Consider the following 20626-nt stretch of genomic DNA (forward strand, 5'->3'; position numbering starts at 1 on the left):
CAAAAACGATGTAAATACCTAATTACCACAATTCGGTACACTACAGTATGCATTAGTAGTGCTCAGGTCAGGGCAAAAATAAAAACCCATATATCTCAAAATTTGGACGTTTAGAAGGGAAACAAAAAATGTTCAATTAACTAGCGTCCGTAGCTCTTCTCAAAAATATGAGTTTCATTCCATGAGCAAACAAAAATGTTTGATTTGTAAACTAGTGTAATCAGTCATACATACGTGCCATATAAGAATCACTTCGGAAAACACATTAACCTACATACATTTATTGTAAATATCAATATCGAACGGGATTTGGCGACGATCAGTCCATAATTGCCCATTGCTTCCATATAAGATCCACTTCCAAGAATAACTATAACAACCATAAAACTCTTGTAAATATAGTTATTGCGATGATATTGAACCAAATTTACGATCAATGACATAGATATCAACGCACAATATTTTATGACGATCGCCCATTAATAGATCATAGCTCATATATGAGGTCACATCCCGAAAAGAAAGGGTGGTTTTTAAGCCCAATGGAACTTACGAAAGGGTTAACTGTCAAACGAACCTTCATACTGCACTCACTTTTTAACATTTATGATCAGTATACTCTGGAAAATTATCATGAATAGATTTACGCTTGAACATCGCCAACATATTATCCAAATTTATTTTAAAAATCAGTCATGGAATCGCGCAATTTATAGGCGACTGTTTTGTCGCAAAATTGTGTTCAGCTATGAGACTTATTTTTAACTTAACGGGTTTGTTAATAAACAAAATTACCGCATATGGAGTATGGCCAACCCACAACAAATCCTACAGACTCCATTGCATCCAGAAAAATGTACCGTTTGGTGAGGTTTACATTGCTGGTGGCATCATCTTCACAAATGAAGCCGGAGCTCGCGTTAAGGTCAATGGAGATCGTTACCGCACCGTGATCAATGATTTTTTGTTTGAAAAAAATAATCAAAATCGCCAAATTTTGATTTCAATAAATCAAAACTTAATTCCGAGGAATATTACTGTGAATTGACCTCCAATGTCATGCGATTTGATATATCTCGCTACAGTTTTGTGGGGCGACGTGAAGTCATGGGGAAAGTTTGTTTTTATACGCCTTGGAGGCCAACATTGTTCATGTTATTCGTGACATACGGCCAGCAATGCTTGAAAAAGTGGCCAAAAATTGGTCATCCAGAAAGCGTTTCGTCAAAAACAGGCGCGGTGGCCATATACCGTGTATTTATTGATCTTTTGAATAAAAAATTTGTTTGATTAAAATTTGCTTTTTTCAAGTTCTATCGGGCTTAAAAAAACACACTTGATAACTACACAGAGAATACAGATTCATGATAGCAACCGAATTTGTTGCCAATCGAATGATTCTATCTTAGTGACCTAATTTTACAGTTGTGACTACAATATTTTGTAAGAGGTAACTAAACTTTGGTTGCCTCAACTGAAATTCTTCTTTATCAACTGACTTTCTGTTGTTAGAACTGAAAAATTCTTTGTGTGCAACCGAATCATTCGATTGGCAACAAATTCGGTTGCTATCACTAATCTGTTTTCTCTGTGTAGCCATATCCTTTTCAGATTCCGCAAAATAAAGATTGGTGTTTTATTTAGTTGCTAACTAATTACTAAATACTAGCGCGGGTCGATTTGTAGGAACGCACAAAAAATAGCCCAAGTAACAATGAAAATCGTATTCTAGGGATCAAAATAAGAAACTTTGCCCAAGGAAGCATACCTCTAAAATGAGTTCTCATATTCCTTATTTTGACCCAAAGGTCAAATTTCAAAAAATTTGGGGAATTTGACTAATCATATTCTTCTAAATTTGTTTATTATGACACGAACGCTATTTTGTGCTTGTTGAATACTCCGCTACTTAAGCACGCTAAAACTATTCGTGTTAATCATTTCGCTCATTGCGAGAAAAAAAGTTATGTTGATTCTTATAGACGTATGATTAATATTATTTATTACCTACATCACTTTTATATATATCATACGCTCTATAAACAAAATTTATAGGGCACTGCTACACGTTCAATATATATTGTGATATTTGGATCGCGATCCATTGAAATGGATCACGCAAAATGAGGTTATTCTTCGATTTGGATCGCGATCCATCAATATCGTTGCTACACGTTCAATAAATATCGCGATACTGGATCGCGGTCAATATATATTGAACGTGTAGCAGTGCCCATACACAATACATACATAATAAGGACCCGCAGAACAAAAGGTACTTTTTCGCACATTTCAAATTTTTGGGAAATTGAGATTTATTTCGCCCACTTAAAAAACTGCATGAACCTGGAAATGGTAACAAGTTTCTTGCTTATCAATAGATACATATAACTGCCATAAGTCACCACCTTAAATGTTAATATAAAATATGTTTGATATAAAATATTATAAAAAATAGCAAAAAACAATTATTGAAAAGATGAGAAAAAGTACCATTTAAAGTGCCAAAAATGGTGATTTTTAAAATTTTGTATGGGGTCGGCCCTTCAAAGTTGGTGGGGGTCGGTCATATATTTAGACTCGATTAGGGCACTTTAAATGGGTCAAAGTGGGATTTTTAAAAATTTGACCTTTGGGTCAAAATAAGGAACATCAGAATTCATTTTAGGAGTATTGTTCCTTGGTTAAAGTATCTTATTTTGATCCCTAGAGTACGATTTTCCTTGTCACTTGGGCGATTTTTAAATCCACCTGCCCTACTAAATTCCATATCATCGTACGTGACATTTGTACGCCTATAGAGCGGAATAGATTTTGCAAAAATAAGAGTATCTGAAAAATAATTTGGTCTTTATGTTCCATTCAGAGGGTACTATATTTTAAAATAATAAAAAGTTCTTTCGAAATATTGTTGTCCAAAATATTGAGCGAAATAAGGGTATATCGTATGTGCCATAAAATGGTACATGTAGAAATATGCGAAAATATTCGAATCGTGAGAGGCGTTATGTTTTCTTTTAATTTCTTTCACTAAACGAAATATTTTTCCTTTACAATCCCTCATATTTAAATAAAAACAATCTTTGGATGATTTTATAATAAATAAAATTTTTCTCTATAATAAAACAGTATACATATATTCTGTAAATATATGTATACAAAAACTAAAAAAGTGAATAGAAAATATACATGCGGTTTCAATTTTTCAATAGCAAAAAAACAATCAGAGTCAAATTCATTTCATACTACAAGCTAATTGGGAGCCTAGCTTTCGGCTAAATTTTAGCCTAAAACATTAAAAAATTAAATATAATCAGTTTAAACTATTATTTTTGTCTTTAAAATGTTGTAATATGATCTAAATACTTTTACATAGTAACATTTTATTATTTTCTTCTATTCAAATCATATTTAAAAAAAAGTTTCAAGGGTTTTTGTGTTTTCAGTCGTGGTATCGATTCTCGTGGAATTGCCCATATGTATATTAATATAAATTTGGAGAAAAAATGAGAGCAGTTTTTATCAGTTTATTTTCACGTATGTGTCATAAATTAAAAAATAGTGGATTTTTTATACCCTCCACCACCATAAGTGGTGAATGAGGGTATATATAAGTTTGTTATTCCGTGTGTAACATTGAGAAATATTCATCTGAGACCCAACAAAGTATATATATTATTATTCCTTATGAAATTCTAAGTCGATTGAGCCATGTCCGTCTGTGTAAAACACGCTCACGTCCAAAATACGCAAACAAACTTAGTAGAGTTGCAAGAAAAATGTTTATTATTGTCCTAAGCAGTTTGGTATTGAAAATCAGCAAAATCCGTACAGTGGAACCAAAGTTATGAATTAAAATGTGGGACAACCTCAAACAAAATTGATAATTTTCACATATTGTTAGACATTACTTTTATGATAAAGTGAGTAACTCTGGTGAAAATTATAAGAATCTGTCCATGATTTCTCCTAGCCCCCATACAAATATCTTCCCGAAATATAGTTATATAGTCTATAAATGCCCACAGAATAGGAATATCCATACAAAATTCAGCAAAAATAAGTTTCGTGGTAAAAAAAATTATATTACAAAATTTTTCGTGGATCGGACCATATTTGACCATAGCCCCCATATAAAGTACACTTCCGAAAATCTCTTAAATAAGCATAAATGTCGCTATCAAGTTAAAATTCGACATAAATAATCCCCATATATACCGAAATCGCTGTACCTAATTCTATGAAGATCGCCCGATAATTGGTTATAGCTCCCATATAAGGACCACTTCCGAAAAACACAATAACCTACATAAATATCTAAAAAATATCAATATCAAAACAAAATTTCACACACATCCGTAGTTTATATTTAGAAATCACACTACTGGATTTTGTGAATATCGGTCCATATTTGACCATAGCCCCCATATAAGGTCCACTTCCAAAAATCAGTTAAGTACTTATAAATCTCTTATAAATACATTTATCATGCTAAAATTATACTCATATATATAGATATCACTGTACCAAATTTTATGCAGATTGGCCGATAATTGGTCATAACTCCCCTATAAGGCCCATTTCCGAAAAAAGATATTAACCTTAAAAAATATTAAAAACATATCGATATCAAAATGAAATTACGCACAGATCAGTAATTTGTATCCAGTAATCATACTTCTGGATTTTGTGAATATCGGTCCATATTTAACCATAGCTCCCATATAAGGTCCACTCCCGAAAATCACTAAAATCCTCATAAATTTCTTACAAATATAGTTAGCAGGTTGAAATTCAAAACAAATTTATTCAATATATACAAAAATCGATGTACAAAATTTTATGATGATAGTCCCATAATTGGTCATAACTTCCATATAAGAACCTCTTCAGGAAAACACATTAACCTGCATAAATATCCATAAAAATCTATACTGAACCAAAATTTTACACCGATCAGTAATTTGTATCCAAGAATCGTACTACAAGATTTTTTAAATATTGATCCATAATTCGGCATAGCTCCCATATAAGGTCCACTCTTGTTAATAGCGTTGTTTATATGAAATACTACAAAAATATCCCTTAAATAATAGGTCATATCATCCATATATTAAATTATACTCTGTTGATCCAAACGTATTAACTAATTATTAAGTATATAAATTGTTAAATTTCATACGTTCTAATAGGAATTTCAGTTATAAATTGCTGAATTAGATAGAATTTGTTGTACATATGAAATAAAATATCTTCTGCGTAAACTAGTCTTTCTAACAATTGTTATATTATTTCAGTTTTTATACCATCATATTTAGGTGGAGGGTATTTAAAATTCGGCACGGCCGAATATAGTACTCTTACTTGTTTTTAACTAAAAATGGTTATAACTTGAAAAATTTCCTCCATGACATTGGAAATTTTTACACTAATCGATGTAGAATTTCAAGCACAACATCATACAAAAACAGTTTTTGTATATAAATTGTAGAAACTTTAAATTCAATTTCCCCCAAATTGTTGGAGTTATGTGAAGATAATTTCGGGGCGAAAAAAAAATTAATATTATTGGTTTAAATTTTTTTTTCTTATAAAATTTAATGTTCTTAAACATTTGCATGATCGCTTTTATATTGTGTCCGATATTGTGAAAAAATGGGGCCAAGGTATAGTAAAATTTTAAAGCGAATAACTCACTAACTACAGTACATAAGTAACACACGCAAAGCTTGCTTTTTATATACCTAATCGATGGCTTTAGGAATATATGAATTGGAAATTGGCCAGCGTTTTAAATGTTACATGTCTCGTCAGCTGTATTACTTTGAGATACCACAGAGCCGCTGCTTCGGGTCTGTATTGTACTCCTCTACTATGCCTATGTTAAATTTCATATCATTCGGATCAGCCAGTTAGAAATGTCACATTTATTTCCCAAATATTTTGGTTCTGCCCCACTGTCTAATATAAATATTAGAGTTACTTAATTTTTTCTCTCTGTGTTTAGTTTCCAATTTATTTAGGTTTCTATTTTTTTTTTGTTTTTTTTTTGTTCTACAAATTTTATTTTTGTAACTGTTAGCGTCAATGTTGTAATTAAACTAAGGCTAGATACACTTTTTCTGATGTTGGTTTTTCACCAAAAAATTTTTAGGAGTTTTAGAAAACAAATCGTTATCGTGTGTGTAGTTACAACTATGTAAACTAAATTTAACATTATGTAGCGTTAACAAAAAAACCTTGTTGTTGTAGTGTTTATTTTCTTGTTTTTTTCTCTCTATAATGTATATTTTGGATCAACAGCAGCAACAAAAATATATAGAAAACAAAAAAAATAAATAAAAAAAAATTAAACAACCTACAAACAACATGAGCCTTGTTGTTCTTTGTTAAACAAATATTGTAAAGTTTAACCAGATTGTTTGTTTGTGCTCGTATAATATTGCAAAAACATTTTACAGTTTAGGACTAAAGGAAAAATAAAAAAAAACACAATTTTTTAAATAAACTGCATTGCCTGAGAGTGGTGTGTGAGATTGAAAATATGTGTGTTTTTCTAAAAAGAAAACGACACCTTTGGTGTTAATTTGAACAAACTATTCACATTAGTAACAACAAACAACTCCTGCAACTGCAGCATCATCATCATCATCGTCATCAAACTACTAACAACAATTGCAATGCCAACAAGCCTCATTAAAAACATAGTTAAACCACTGACTATTGTATTCGGAGAAGTTAAACTTAAATACATGCGATTTTTGTTTGAAAAATACACAAACACTATGGCTTACATTTTTACTACACTTACATATTTATGTATATGATTATGTATGTATGTATTACATACTTATAAAGCAGTGATCGGCATAGATAGTAGCCTGACATTAATGTTGATTGGTTAATTTACTTTTAAACAATATGAAAATCATAGAAGAAACTGAAATTACAATTATAAGCTGGTCAGATAACAACATAGAAAGAAAGTCCATGTCCTTATAATTCACCTAACATGTTATCTTTAGGCCGACCACTGTTATAGAGTATTTGTTTATATTTGTATGTTACTGTGTTAACTTTTTGGGAGAAAATCGCTTAAACAACATGTTTGTAAGCAAAAAAAAAACGCCGGTTTAACAAATGTTGGCAACTTAGACTGATCATTTCTAAAATTAGTTTGTTTGTTTGTGTTCTTGCACCGAAGTCATTCTGAAATATTCAAACTCCAATTGTCCAAGTCAGTGGAAGTATAAAACTTTTAAAGACCAACCAATATTCGGGGCCAACAAACAAAAATTTTAACTTTTGAACAATTATGTTTAATTTGCCACCTAAAAAACATAATTTAGACATGTTATATATCAATGGATAGAAGATTTTGTCTACTTTTCAAAAATGTATATAACTTTTGACAATAAACAAATTCATGGAATACTTTTTTGAAAAATATGACAAAAAATGCTTTTAATGAGTTTTGGCATAGATACAAATTTTTCAAATTGAAATAAAATTTTTATTTATGAATATTTTGTAATGAAATTTTACACTTATATAGATTTTTTTATTGAAAATGGAAAAATTAAAACAAATTTTTAAAATTTGTAACCAGGAATTCCGCAATTCCCAACAAATATTGAAAAATTCTAAAAATGGGATTTTTTCTTTTTTTGGCTATAATATCCATACTAGGGGCGGGGTTATCGGAACCCTTTACAAAATAATTAAGAACATATTGGGCCATCTAAAATAGATTATTATAATTTGATATTGACTATGCGATTTGAGAATTTTTGCTCTAAAGTTGAATTTTACATAAAAAATTTTTGAATGGACCTAGTCCTCTCGGTATCAAAAATCATATTTTTTTTTAATTTAAAATATTTGATGTAAAGTTAGCTTTTCAAAATGTACAAAGTGGAGAAAATCGGGAAATTTTTGGAACCGCGGTCATCAAAAAACTGGAGTAGGGTGGTAAAAATTTTGAAAATTTAATTTTCAAATGCGAATATCTCCTAAGCTATAAAAGATAATTGGTAGTTACGACGAGGTTTTATGTAGTGCTCGATGAGAAGATTCTTTATATGTAAGTTTTCTCGTGGTAACGTAATGCTGAGAGTCTAATGCGACAGGCATTATGTACCTTTCATAATTATAAGACAAATTTTTAAGGTTTGATACGGTAATTATAATTATTAAGGGCATTATTTTTCTTTCATTAAGTTGTGGGCTGCGCTTGAGTTATGCAGAAATAATAGGCCTAATCAAAAAATATGATCTTGTAATCTAAAACATTTATGCAAATGTCCCATTAAAAAACCGCTACATGTACATCATTAACTAAGCCCCAAATTATAAAACAATTTTTCTCTCTAATTCTACTTAACTGCCTTTACGGTTTTGAGTTTTAAAAATCTATCGTAGAGAAAATGTCATATAGGGCTTTCCTTAACAAAAGAAACACAATATTCAACAAGCTAAAAATAGAAATAAAATTATTTTTATTCGGTTGTTGAAGGAGTAAAATTTTTATTTCGATCAGAACAAAAAGAAACGTTTAACGATTCATATCTACACAGGAAAAAAAAACTACATACTTCCACATTTCCATAAGAGGCTGTATTTAAATTGTTCTTTTGTTTGACAGATATAAGTTTTACCTTTTAAATAGACAAATATTTGCAAAAATCGGTTGTGAAATGACTGAGTTACGGAGTTAAGCAAAACACTGTTTATACCCTACATCACCATTGTGGGGAGGGTATTATGCGTTTGTGCAGATGCTTGTAACGCCCAAAAATAACTTAGAATCACTTTCTGAGTCGATTAAACGATGTCCGTCCGTCCGTCTGGTTGGCTGGCTGGCTGTCCATGTAAACCTTATGCGCAGAGTACAGGTCGCAATTTTGAAGAAAATTCGATCAAATTTGGTACATATTATTTCTTCGGCCCAAGGACCAAGCCTATTGAAACTTGCTAAAATCGGTCCATTATTTCACCTAGCCCCCATACAAATGTCCTTCCGAAATTGGACTTTATCTGTCATAAATGTTTAATTTATAAATGTATCACCACAAATTGCACTCCAAATAAGTTTAATATATACAAATTCATGTCACCAAATTTCGTTACGATCGGTCCATAATTAGTCATAGCTCCCATATAGACCCGCTTCCTAAAATCACTTTAACGTGCATAAATCGCTTAAAAATTTTGGTATACTCACAAAATTCAACATAGTAAACTTTCATATAGACATAAATCACACGACCTAATGTCATGGTGATCGGCCCATAATTGGTCATAGCCCCCATATAAGGCCCACTTCCGAAAATCACTCAAAAATATAAATTATTGAAATTTTAAAATAAAAATGTTTTTGCTCTTTTACTTAGTGTCGGACTTGACCGACCATACTATACTTTCTTACTTGTTTTGTACTGAAATTAGCAAAAATTAGCATAACTCATTTATTTTTCTTACGAGTTTTGGAAAGTTACTTTAGTAAGTTCTTTCTCTAGTTTACTGCTTCACGTTCAACTTAGAGCTTGAAGAAACTTAAAATTTGCCAAAAAAATTTGGTTTTTTGAAACTTCGTCATTTTCCAACCGATATCAAAGGTAATTGAAAGGTTAAACATATATATTTCTAAAAAAAATACTTTTGATTTCTTAAATTTATAACAATCAGAATATCACTATATTAGCTAATAAAAAAAGTAAAAAAGTGCGAAGTGATTGTAAAAAGTATTTCCTAACTCTATGGTCTACAATACTACAGAATTGCTATTTGAAAACCCATTTGAGGCAAATTTTGTTAAAATGTTAGATTTGAAAAAAATATTTTTTTTTTGTCACAGATATTGTTCAATAAAATTATTGTGAATTTTTCAAAAAATTCTATTTAAGGGAAATTTTATTTAAAAGTTGGATTTAATTAATTATTCCCTTTTATGGAAATTTGGTTAAAATGTTAGATTTAAAAAAAAAATATTTTTGTTTCAAACATTTTTCAAAATTTTCCTTATTTTTTTTCTTCGTAATATTGATCAAACATACAATATTTGTGAATTTTTCCAAAATTTACCTTATTACAAAAAATTTCCCTTTAAGGGAAATTTTATTTAAAAGTTGGATTTCATTAATTTTTATATTTTTGTGTGTAGATTTTAATCAGAATAACAATTTTTGTAAGGTTTCAGAAAATTTCCCTTATTGCAAAAAATTTCCATTGCGGGAAATTTTGTTAAAATGTTAGATTTAAAAAAATATATTTTTTTTTCAATAGTATTGATCAAACATACAATATTTGTGTATATTTTTCCCAAATTTCCCTTATTACAAAAAAATTTCACTTTAAGATAAATTTTATTTAAAGTTTAATTTCATTAATTTTTAATCCTCCCTTGGGGGAAATTTTGTGATTTAAAAAAAAGATATTCTATTCTTCGATAATATTGATCAAACATACAATATTTGTGAATTTTTCCAAAATTTCCCTTATTATAAAAAATTTCACTTTAAGGGAAATTTTATTTAAAAGTTGAATTTCATTAATTTTTGTGTAGATCTTAATCAGAAAAAAAATTCGTAAGGTTTTCTAAAATTTCCCTTATTGCAAAAAATTTCCCTCTTAGGGAAATTTTATTTAAAATTTAGATTTTAATAATTTAATTATTTTTGTTGTGGATATTGATCCGACATACAATATTTGTGAGTTTTTTCAAAATTTCCCTTTAAGAGAAATTTTTGTTAAAAGTGGATTTGAAAAATTCTATTGTTTTATACCTCATTACAAAAAATTTACTATTAGGAAAATTTTATTCAAAATTAATGGTTTTAAGCATACAGAAATATACATAGAGCGGAAACTCTCGCGTAAAAGACCTAACTCAGTTGTCAAAAACCTAAGTGTTGAGATTGTATTAATCTTTTAAATTCTTCCATTTATTTAGAGGTATTGAAAGTGAACCAGAATACATATATGTTTATTTCGAATTACACATTATGCTACTATTTGGGTATTCAATATAGTCCCTCGTCTATGCTACTGTTTTATTTTCAACAGTCTTCTTCTTAGAACAAGTAATAAGGAAGAGTTATGGTGTCAGGACGGAAATCAATAATTTTTGCTTAAAGTTCAACTAAGTAGATGTACGGAAACATTTAATTAAATAACAAACAACCATAGAGAATAGACATAGAGCGGAAACTCTCCTGTCATAGACCTAACTCAGTTGTCAGAAACCTAAGTGGTGAGAATATATAAGTAGAAAAAACTATGTGAAAACAAAAACAACACTCGTGTGATTATTTTGAGTAATATTTTTGTTTGAATTTTTTTCTAGTGTCCGCTCTATGTTTCTCTATGCAAACAACCTTCTTTTACTAATATGCCAAACATAAAAATCTGTTGAAAAGTTTTCTTAAAAATAGTTAAATTTAATATTGAACTATAAACTTTTTTCAAAATAAATTTTGTTGTTGCATTTAATAACTTTTGTGTGGAACCACCCTCATACATGCATATACTACATTTGTGGCTACAATAACACAATTTAAAGTAGTAGATAGTTGCAACATTAGTAAAAGTTGTAAAACTCTTTAGTTTTTAATTGATTTTTGTACGTTTAGGTTTTTGTTTTCTCTCATTTACTTTAGTTTATTGCTGTTGTTGTTAGGGTTTTGAATTTAAACCTTTCAATTGCTGCTACTGTTGATCATACATACAACATAACTGTATTACAAATGCTACATAATACAGACAGACATACATGTGTTAAAATAAGTTACTGTTGCAAAGAGTGGGAGGGTGTTAGTTGCATGCTTGTGTGGGTAATTAAGTTTTAAGGATACTTAACTATAATTATGATTATGATTACATACAGCATACATATATTTACTTACTATATTACATACACTCACCTAAATTCATATACATACATACATTTGTCTTAATCATAGTTTGCTGAATTCGGTTAGAATTCGTACCGAGAAGAAGTTATCGATTTCGTATCCGATGTCGGTACGACATTGTATCAAAATTTTTATGTGTGGTTGACAATAAATCGTATCTCTTTGTCTGGGGAATTTCGGAATTTTTTTTAAACCTGTGGAACAGAATTTTGACCGAGTTCTGGAGTAAATACCTAAGGAAATTCTAAAGTAATTTTATATATGTCTGATAGATATCGAACAAAAGTCTGATAAAACTTCCGATATTGTACCCTTAGAGAAAGTGCAGACTTGTCGCATAATTTTCATACTATACCAGAAAAATTCTGTAATAAAAAATAGTGGAAATTTAGACAATTATAATAATGTATCAGAGAATTATTTCAGAAAATTCTGACATCTGATACGTTGTCCAAAATTGTTTACTGGGGTAATACATATGTACGAAAGTACATTATTTGCTTTTGGTACCAACAAGTTCAAACTAGGTAAATTTTATTTTTCTTCGACACACATATTTAAATGTTCTAATTTCATAATGGTCTACACATAAATTTAATAAACTTTTCAATACTAGAGTTTGTTTCTGTGTGCGGAAGGTTTCTATTGCCATATATATATATATTTAGAAGAACTCTGACCACATTTAGGCACATGTTTATGAAATCTAAATTAATTCCAAAGATGAAAATTAATATTTAAGGTATAATTTTAATTATTACTCTATTTGGGAATTTTAATTTTGGGCATATATTAAAATCAGTGTTACATACATAAATAAATATGTATTTTGTAGAGAATTTAGAAAATTGTTTTAAGTTCTATTGATTTTAATTCAATCAGAAAGCTAAAGGAAAATTTACATGCATAGTGTTTTCCAATATTTAAGCATACAATAATTTTGAAATCAATTTAAAAACAGAATAATACAAAGGATATTTCTCCAGATAATCTGGGAGATTATCATTATCAAGGTCATTAAATGTGACAATACAAAATATTTCAATATCATGCTCTATGAGAAAAATGGGTTGCTTCAAATAGTAGTTGGCTTTAAATTGGTGTTTTAGCTTAAAGAATGTTTATTATTTAACATATCGCAAACACATTTTAGACGTATGTAATTCTAGTCAATTAAGCAATATGTGACAATAAAGTATTTCGAGCCCTTAGCGCCAAATTATCGTAAGCGACATTTTTAAAATTTTTGTTTTATTGCAGAAATTAAAATTTTATGGACCGACTGATGTTTTAGCATTCTCAGAATATCAAAATTCTTAATAACTTCAAAAGTATAGGGGGTAAGATTTTATCGTAAGTCAATGTTTATATTTTACAGTAAACAAATTTTATCGTAAGTGACACACAGTGGTATAGAAAAAAAAGGGAAATAAATCTGTAACTTCTACATGGTTAGATTGGTTTGAATGAAATTTCACACGCGCAAAGAAGAAGTGTTGTCGAGTTTAAATTTTGAACGTAGACCTCATGGGCCCACCAGGTGCGCGACCAAGGGCCCTCAAAGTAGGACACCTCGGCTATGTTACATTTTTAAAACGATATTATTTCTTGGTTTGAGTTCCGATTTCAAAAATGTTATACACGTAGAATCTTCTCATCGAACACTACAAAAAACTCGTCGTAGCTATCAATTAACTATTATAGCTTAGGAGATATTCGCATTTGAAAATTAAATTTTCAACATTTTTACCCACCCTACTCCAGTTTTTTGATAACAGCGCATCCAAATATTTCCCGATTTTCTCCAGTTTTCCTTTGTTGGACTACACAACACATGTATGTGTCAAATGGACAAAGAATTGTTTAAAAATAATGACTAAGTCCAAAGTTATATGCATTTGAATTTAAACAATTTTTAAAAAGCCATTTTTCGCTAATTTTTTGGGAAAAAAGAACTTTGTTGCTTTTTAAGTTATCGCAAAAAAATTCTAAGAGGATGTATAAGGAATTTCAACTTTTGGAAAGCTAAGTTTTCATAAAATATTTTAAAGGAAAACTAATTTCAAAATTGTTATTACCGAGGGGACCAGGTCCTTTCAAAAAACACCTATTTTTTAATGTAAAATAAAATTTTAGGGCAACATTTTTTTTCATATTTTTCTATGAATTTTTAATTGTCAAAAGTTATCAATGTTTTTGAAAAATAGACAAATAGCTTGAACGAAATTATAAATTTCAAAATAATCAAAAAAACCTTTTCCTGTAAAATTTGTGTTTTGTCGATTACGATAATTTGGCGCTAAGGGCTCGATATGTCAATTATGGACCGATCCTCACAAAAGTTGATTGAAAGATTTAGTTTCATATACAACTTGTCTATGTCCAATTTCATTAAGATATCATTATAAGAAAATTATGAATATTCAAGTCATTTTCTGAGGAGGACCTTATGTGGAAATTATTTTTTACAGTATAATTTCAGAGTACATAGAACTAATTTGTGCAAATTTTTATAATCAGCATATTTATGAATGCTACAACAGTATTCCAAGGGTACATTTGTATGGAGGCTAGGTGAAATCATGGACCGATATTGCCCATTTTCAATACCAAACAAACATTATCAACAGAGAGTATTTGTATCAAATTTCAGTCAGTTAATTCCTTTCGCTTGGGTGCTATATTGTAATTTCAGCTTTGAGTTTTCAAAACTCCGAAAAAAAATGTATTAAATTCGGAAGCGCCTAGGGAAACCTTGAGGTATATTTGAGATATCTTTTAAAGAAATATAAAAACGTAATAAGTTCCTTTAGAAACTGTTTCTCTAGGAAGCAAAGAGTAAAAGCGTTTTTTTTCGACCAAAAAAAATTAAAATTATTTTATTTTTTAATTTTCAAATTCTATATCGATAATTTTTGGTCTCATAGAAGATATTCGTTTGATTTATTTCTTCATGTAAAGAAGTGGCCACTTCTTAGTAATCATAACAACGCCCCATGTTATCAAAATGTACAAAGATTTACATATGTTTTTAACAACAAATCTACCATTATTCTACAATGAATTGCAGGTCATTATGTTAAGTTTTAAAAAGTGTACACACAATGGAAAATGAAGCTAGAGATAAAATTGTGCACAAATATCTAGAAAATCCGACTTTGTCGGGTCAAAATATAGCCAAAATCTGATTTTCGGCAGATATAAGGTCAAAATTTTTACGTCTCGGCAGCTCGAGGTTGTGTGGCCTTTAAATATCAATACGTTAAATTTAACAAAAATATTAATTTGGCGGGCAATCCGCAGCTGCGGTTTGAAGAGTCAAGCTTTTCAGACATGTTTTTAAAGAATTTTAAGAATTATATATAAAAAGAGTGTTTGGAAAAGCGATTGCTGTCATTTATAAGACATCACACATCTGATACAAAGTTTCAGACAAGTTGTTATTACTCAATGACAAGTTGTCATTACTCAAATACAGCTATGAAGAGGTATAATGAGAATAAATTAATGGTATAGCAAAAAACATCAATTAAACAAATTGCCCAAATCTTCGTCCAATCGAGATATATTGGGCAATTGTTAAACGTAAATTGAAAAAGAGTGCAGGTGCAGTAAATAACCAGATTTTTATGAGAACAAAGTGGAATAAATATGCTGGAATAGCGGAAGAAGTGGGAAGAAAAGTTGTGCAGCTAATAATGGGAGGCATACAAAGAAAAGCAAAAAAAAATTATTCGAAATAAAGACACATAAACCTACAGTTATATTTTTTTGAAAGCTTAATAAATTATCTTTAATTTCATGTATAAAATGTTAACATACGTTGTTTCATTTAAAAGTTATGCTGGCTTTAATCCGTACGGATTTTAAGTGGCCACTTCTTTAATTAATTTATTTATTTTTAACTATCAATAGCAATTTTAATGAAATCAGTCATAAATTGTGTCCGATATTGTAAAAAAAACCGGACCAAATTATGTTAGAATTTCTATTTTCGAATGCGTATAGATCTCTAACTATAAGAGGTGTATAGCACAGACGAACATGTTTTTATATATGTAATCAAGGGCTTTAAAATATATAAACATGATTTTGGTGAATGATTTGATTTAAAACGACACATAAACAATTCTCAAGCATTTAAACATTTTGCATGTCTGAGGTGGCCTACTTTGGAACACCATAGCGTCGCCCCACAGGGGTCATGTGGAGGTCACCGTCCATGTGAAATTTGTATGTCAATCTGAGCATTCAGTTATAAAAGGTACATTTATATCCAACATATTTTGATACTGCCCCCACTGTGCAGTGTTATTAGACATGACAAGTTTTTAAGCATAAGTGAATATTTATGTACATAATGCATTTCTATGATAAATTCACATATGCCTTAAGTTATACTTATTTATTTATATTGAAATGCCATACAAAACAATCTGTAGCCACAAAACATATTCCTATATGCTAAGATATTCCAAAATATACTATCTATATATGAATACATTTAGATATAATTGTTTGCAGATATAAATAATTAAGGCAATTCAAATGTTTATATATGGGCCAAAACACAATTTTTTTGAAATTTTAATAAATTGTTTTCAAGATTTTTATTATTCAATATTACATGCAAACTAAGAATATATTTAAGGGCTCGCAATCGTTAGTCGCAATCATTTTCAATTGAGACTAGTCGCAATATATCAAACTGCTATAAAATAAATAAAAAAAAGTTTTTCGAAAACATAAAAACAATATTAAATTCAAAGTATTTAAAAGAGTAATACAAAAAATATATTTTTATCAAAAACTAGCTTTCAATTTTGGGTGTTTAAAAAAATTTGCAATTAAAAATTGTTTGCCTGCATCAACCAGATCAGTTGCGACTGATGGAGGGTTAAGATGAATTTTATGAAAAGCTTACTATTGTGTTCAGTTTTGAAAACTTTCATGTTGGATCTTGGATGTATCACATCAAAATGTGTTGTGATAAAAGTATCTCGGTTTTCGTTTGCAAACAGTTATTTAAATAATAACTTTTTAAACTCTATCAATTCTGTAAGTTACCACCATTCTTCCACAATGTTTGAATATTGCTCCCGTCAGTTAGCACCTTTCAAAATATGAACAAGCTGCGTCATTGACTTTGTGTTCGACAGCCATTTATAGCAGACTATCTCGTGACTTGAGTAGAAATTTGAATTTCGTCTTATCACTCAAATAAAGGCTAAGCTTGATATATACTATGAGAAATCTGCACTATCAATTTCAATGGTAAACAAGTGGTTTACTGAATTTCGTTGTGGCCGTACAAGCACGGAAGATACCGAACGTTCTGTACATCCAGTTCAGGTTTCTACACCCGAAACAATTGAAACAAGTAAGAAAGTATGGTCGGTCAAGCCCGATCATATAATACCCTACACTAAGTAAAAGAGCAAAAAAAAATTTTCTTTTAAAATTTCAATAATTTATATTTTTGAGTGATTTTCGGAAGTGGGGTTATATGGGGGCTATGACAAATTATGGACCGATCACCATGAAATTAGGTCGTGTGATTTATATTTATATTAAAGTTAACTATGTTGAATTTTGTGTGTTTACCAACATTTTTAAGCGATTTATGCACGTTAAAGTGATTTTCGGAAGCGGGTCTATATGGGAGCTATGACTAATTATGGACCGATCGTAACAAAATTTGGTGACATGAATTTTGTATATATAAAACTTATTTGGAGCGGAATTTGTGGAGATACATATATAAATTAAACATTTATGACTGATAAAGTCCAATTTCAGGAGGACATTTGTATGGGGGCTAGGTGAAATAGTGGACCGATTTCAGCCAGTTTCAATAGGCTTAATCCTTGAGCCGAAAAAATAGTATGTACGAAATTTTATCGAAATATCTTCAAAATTGCGACCTGTACTCTGCGCACAAGGTTTACATGGACAGCCAGCCAGCCGACCAGACGGACGGACGGACATCGCTTAATCGACTCAGAAAGTGATTCTAAGTCGATCGGTATAATTTAAGGTGGGTGTTAGACTAATATTTTTGGGCGTTACAAACATCTGCACAAACGCATAATATCCTCCCCACTATGGTGGTGTAGGGTATAAAAATCACGATATAGTGTTGGCTGATCGGAGATTGAAAGAGCGAGAGTTTGTGGAAGCCACAGGCATCTCAAATGGCTCGAGTGAATATTTCTTGTTTCCAAACCTGAAGAAATGTCTCGGCAGAAAAAGACTTGACTCCAGTGATGAAATCATCTCACAAAAAATACCTATTTTGACAAATCTTATTTTTGGAAGGGGATACAAAATTGGAGAAACGTTGGACAAAACGCATAGACCTCAAAGGAGACTATGTTGAAAAATAAAATAATTTTTTATCCAAAAGCCTTGTATCTATATTTGATAATTTTTTAATAATAACAATTGGTGGAACAAAAGTTGAACATTTTATGAAATTTTCAAGTGGTCCTTAAAATGTTTGCATGGCTCTTTCATTAAGCGCTTTCTATATTTTAATTTAAATATAACAAAGTATATATGAGATATCATCGACAATTTTTATTCATTTGAAAGGCCTATCGATGACATTATGTATGGAATGCAACATTGTCCAATTTTCCATGAGTCTGGCGCATAAATCAAACTGAATTTGAATGATTGTAGGAGCTATGTATGGTTTGTGGCTTATTTGCATAGACCTACGACTTAAGAAAAACCTGCATGAAAAATATAACGAATAGCTCACATCACCTCTACGAGAGATGACCATGCCCTTAAATCGCTTTTGTAAAATGTGCAATGTGTCTTGTCGAAACCACATGCGGTTGTTGTCCTTATCATCCTATGCAGGTCAAAATATGTTGGCCTGTTCTAGAGCTCGCCGTTGATGGTGATGACCTGGCTAACGTTGTTCTCAAAGTAATATGACCAGCCCAAAATCCACACCAAACAGTGACTTTTTCGGGTTGCATTGGGCGTTCTTGGATCTCATTTGGATTTGTACCGTCTCAAATTCGAAAAATTTAGTTTGTTGACGTACTCATTCATCCAGAAATGACCCTCATTGCTGAAGATGATGCAAATGAGGGTCAGTTTCCAACTGCTGCATGGTTCATTCATTGTTGTTGAACGCTATATCCGTTCATGGTAATTTGGCCAAACAAACTGAATAAATGATGGCGAATTCGACAGATGTAGCTTCAACAATATGGCCCCTATCAACTGTTATAGTTCAGAAGTCCCTATTCGAAGACCCTTTATTTGATAGGCAAAAAACTCAATTCATGGAATAAATCAGTCTATTGTAAGTAGTCCTGTGGATGTGTCTCCGTTTTTAAAGCGATTATTCTCTATGACGGTCTCCAATGAAGTATAATTATATCAGTCATTAACCATGGACTTTGCGTCTAACTTTGTTAAGGGTCCATATACACTCTGGCTCGTTTCAATACGTTTACCACCATAGTGGGGAGGGTATAATGCGTTTGTGCAGATATTTGTAACACCCAAAAATATTAACGCCCAATAATATATTGTTACGAAATTGTACTTGAATTCAAATATAACGATTTTAAGGGCTGATTTAAAAGTAGCATAATGCTTTCAAATAACAGTGCTGTAATAGCAAACTGTAACATATCTGTGGGCATTATTAAATAAAAGCTTTCAGTTGATTTGATCGTAAGTTGGCAACGCTGTATTCGAATTCGAATATTCAGTTAAAGAACATTGTAGAAAGTACACCACAGATGGCGTATGTATTAGTAAGATCTAGAATATTCGAATTTTGACGGTTAAAGAACAATCTGGAGTGCAGATGGCAGTGTTATAAATAGTGGCAGAGGTTGCAGTCGTGAGTCAGTTTATCATAGACGCTATTCGAATAAACATCAACTGAGTGCCTTAAAGTGTGCTGTGTTTTTCAATTGAATTCGTGTACATTATAAAGTGTGTATTTATTTCTGCGAATTTATAAACGTGTATAAAAAACACTGAGTGATTATTTAATTCTGTTGTTGTACATTTTAAATAAATAAAGAGTTGTTACAATTTTTAAACTACTAAACGGCTTTTATTTGCAATCAAAAGTATCCAGTTTATTTAAAGGAAATAAACCAACGTTTTGAAAAGGTTAAAACGTAACAATATAGTCTAACACCCACCTTAAAGTATTCCGATCCACTCAGAATCAGACAACCATCTGGCTGGTTGTCTGGCTGTCCATGTAAACCTTCTGCGCAAAGTACAGGTTGCAATTTTGAAGATATTTCGATACAATATTTTCAACTCAAGGACAAAGCCTATTGAAACTGGCTGAAATCCTTCTATTATTTCACCTAGCCCCCATACATAAATAACTTTCATACAGACATAAAAGACAGGACCCAATTTCATGGCGATCGGTTCATAATGAGGACCTCTTCCGAAAATCATTCAAGAAAATATATTATTGAAATTTTAAAAGATACATGATTTAGCTCATTTAATTGACTATCATCGATTTTAAAATAAAGGTGTTTTTACCCATATACTATTATTTTTGTTGAAATGTACAATTAAGAGTAACAATTACAAACTACCCATACCAAATAAGACTTCCCAGTGCCAAGGCATCAATCTTTTATCAGCACATTAAGTAAATCTATCTCAATTTAAGAATTTTAAAAGTACCTTCTTGCCCCTTACGACACTTC

The 20626-nt window shown here is 30.5% G+C and overlaps 1 protein-coding gene across 1 annotated transcript in view; it reads right to left on the minus strand.

The window, feature by feature from the left end:
* Positions 1-20626, minus strand: part of Rh50 — an 89321-nt gene that overhangs the window by 34139 nt on the left and 34556 nt on the right. The gene's annotated exons all lie outside the window — the stretch shown is intronic.

The sequence above is a fragment of the Calliphora vicina genome, chromosome 3, assembly GCF_958450345.1.
Source record: "Calliphora vicina chromosome 3, idCalVici1.1, whole genome shotgun sequence".
NCBI lineage: Eukaryota > Metazoa > Arthropoda > Insecta > Diptera > Calliphoridae > Calliphora > Calliphora vicina.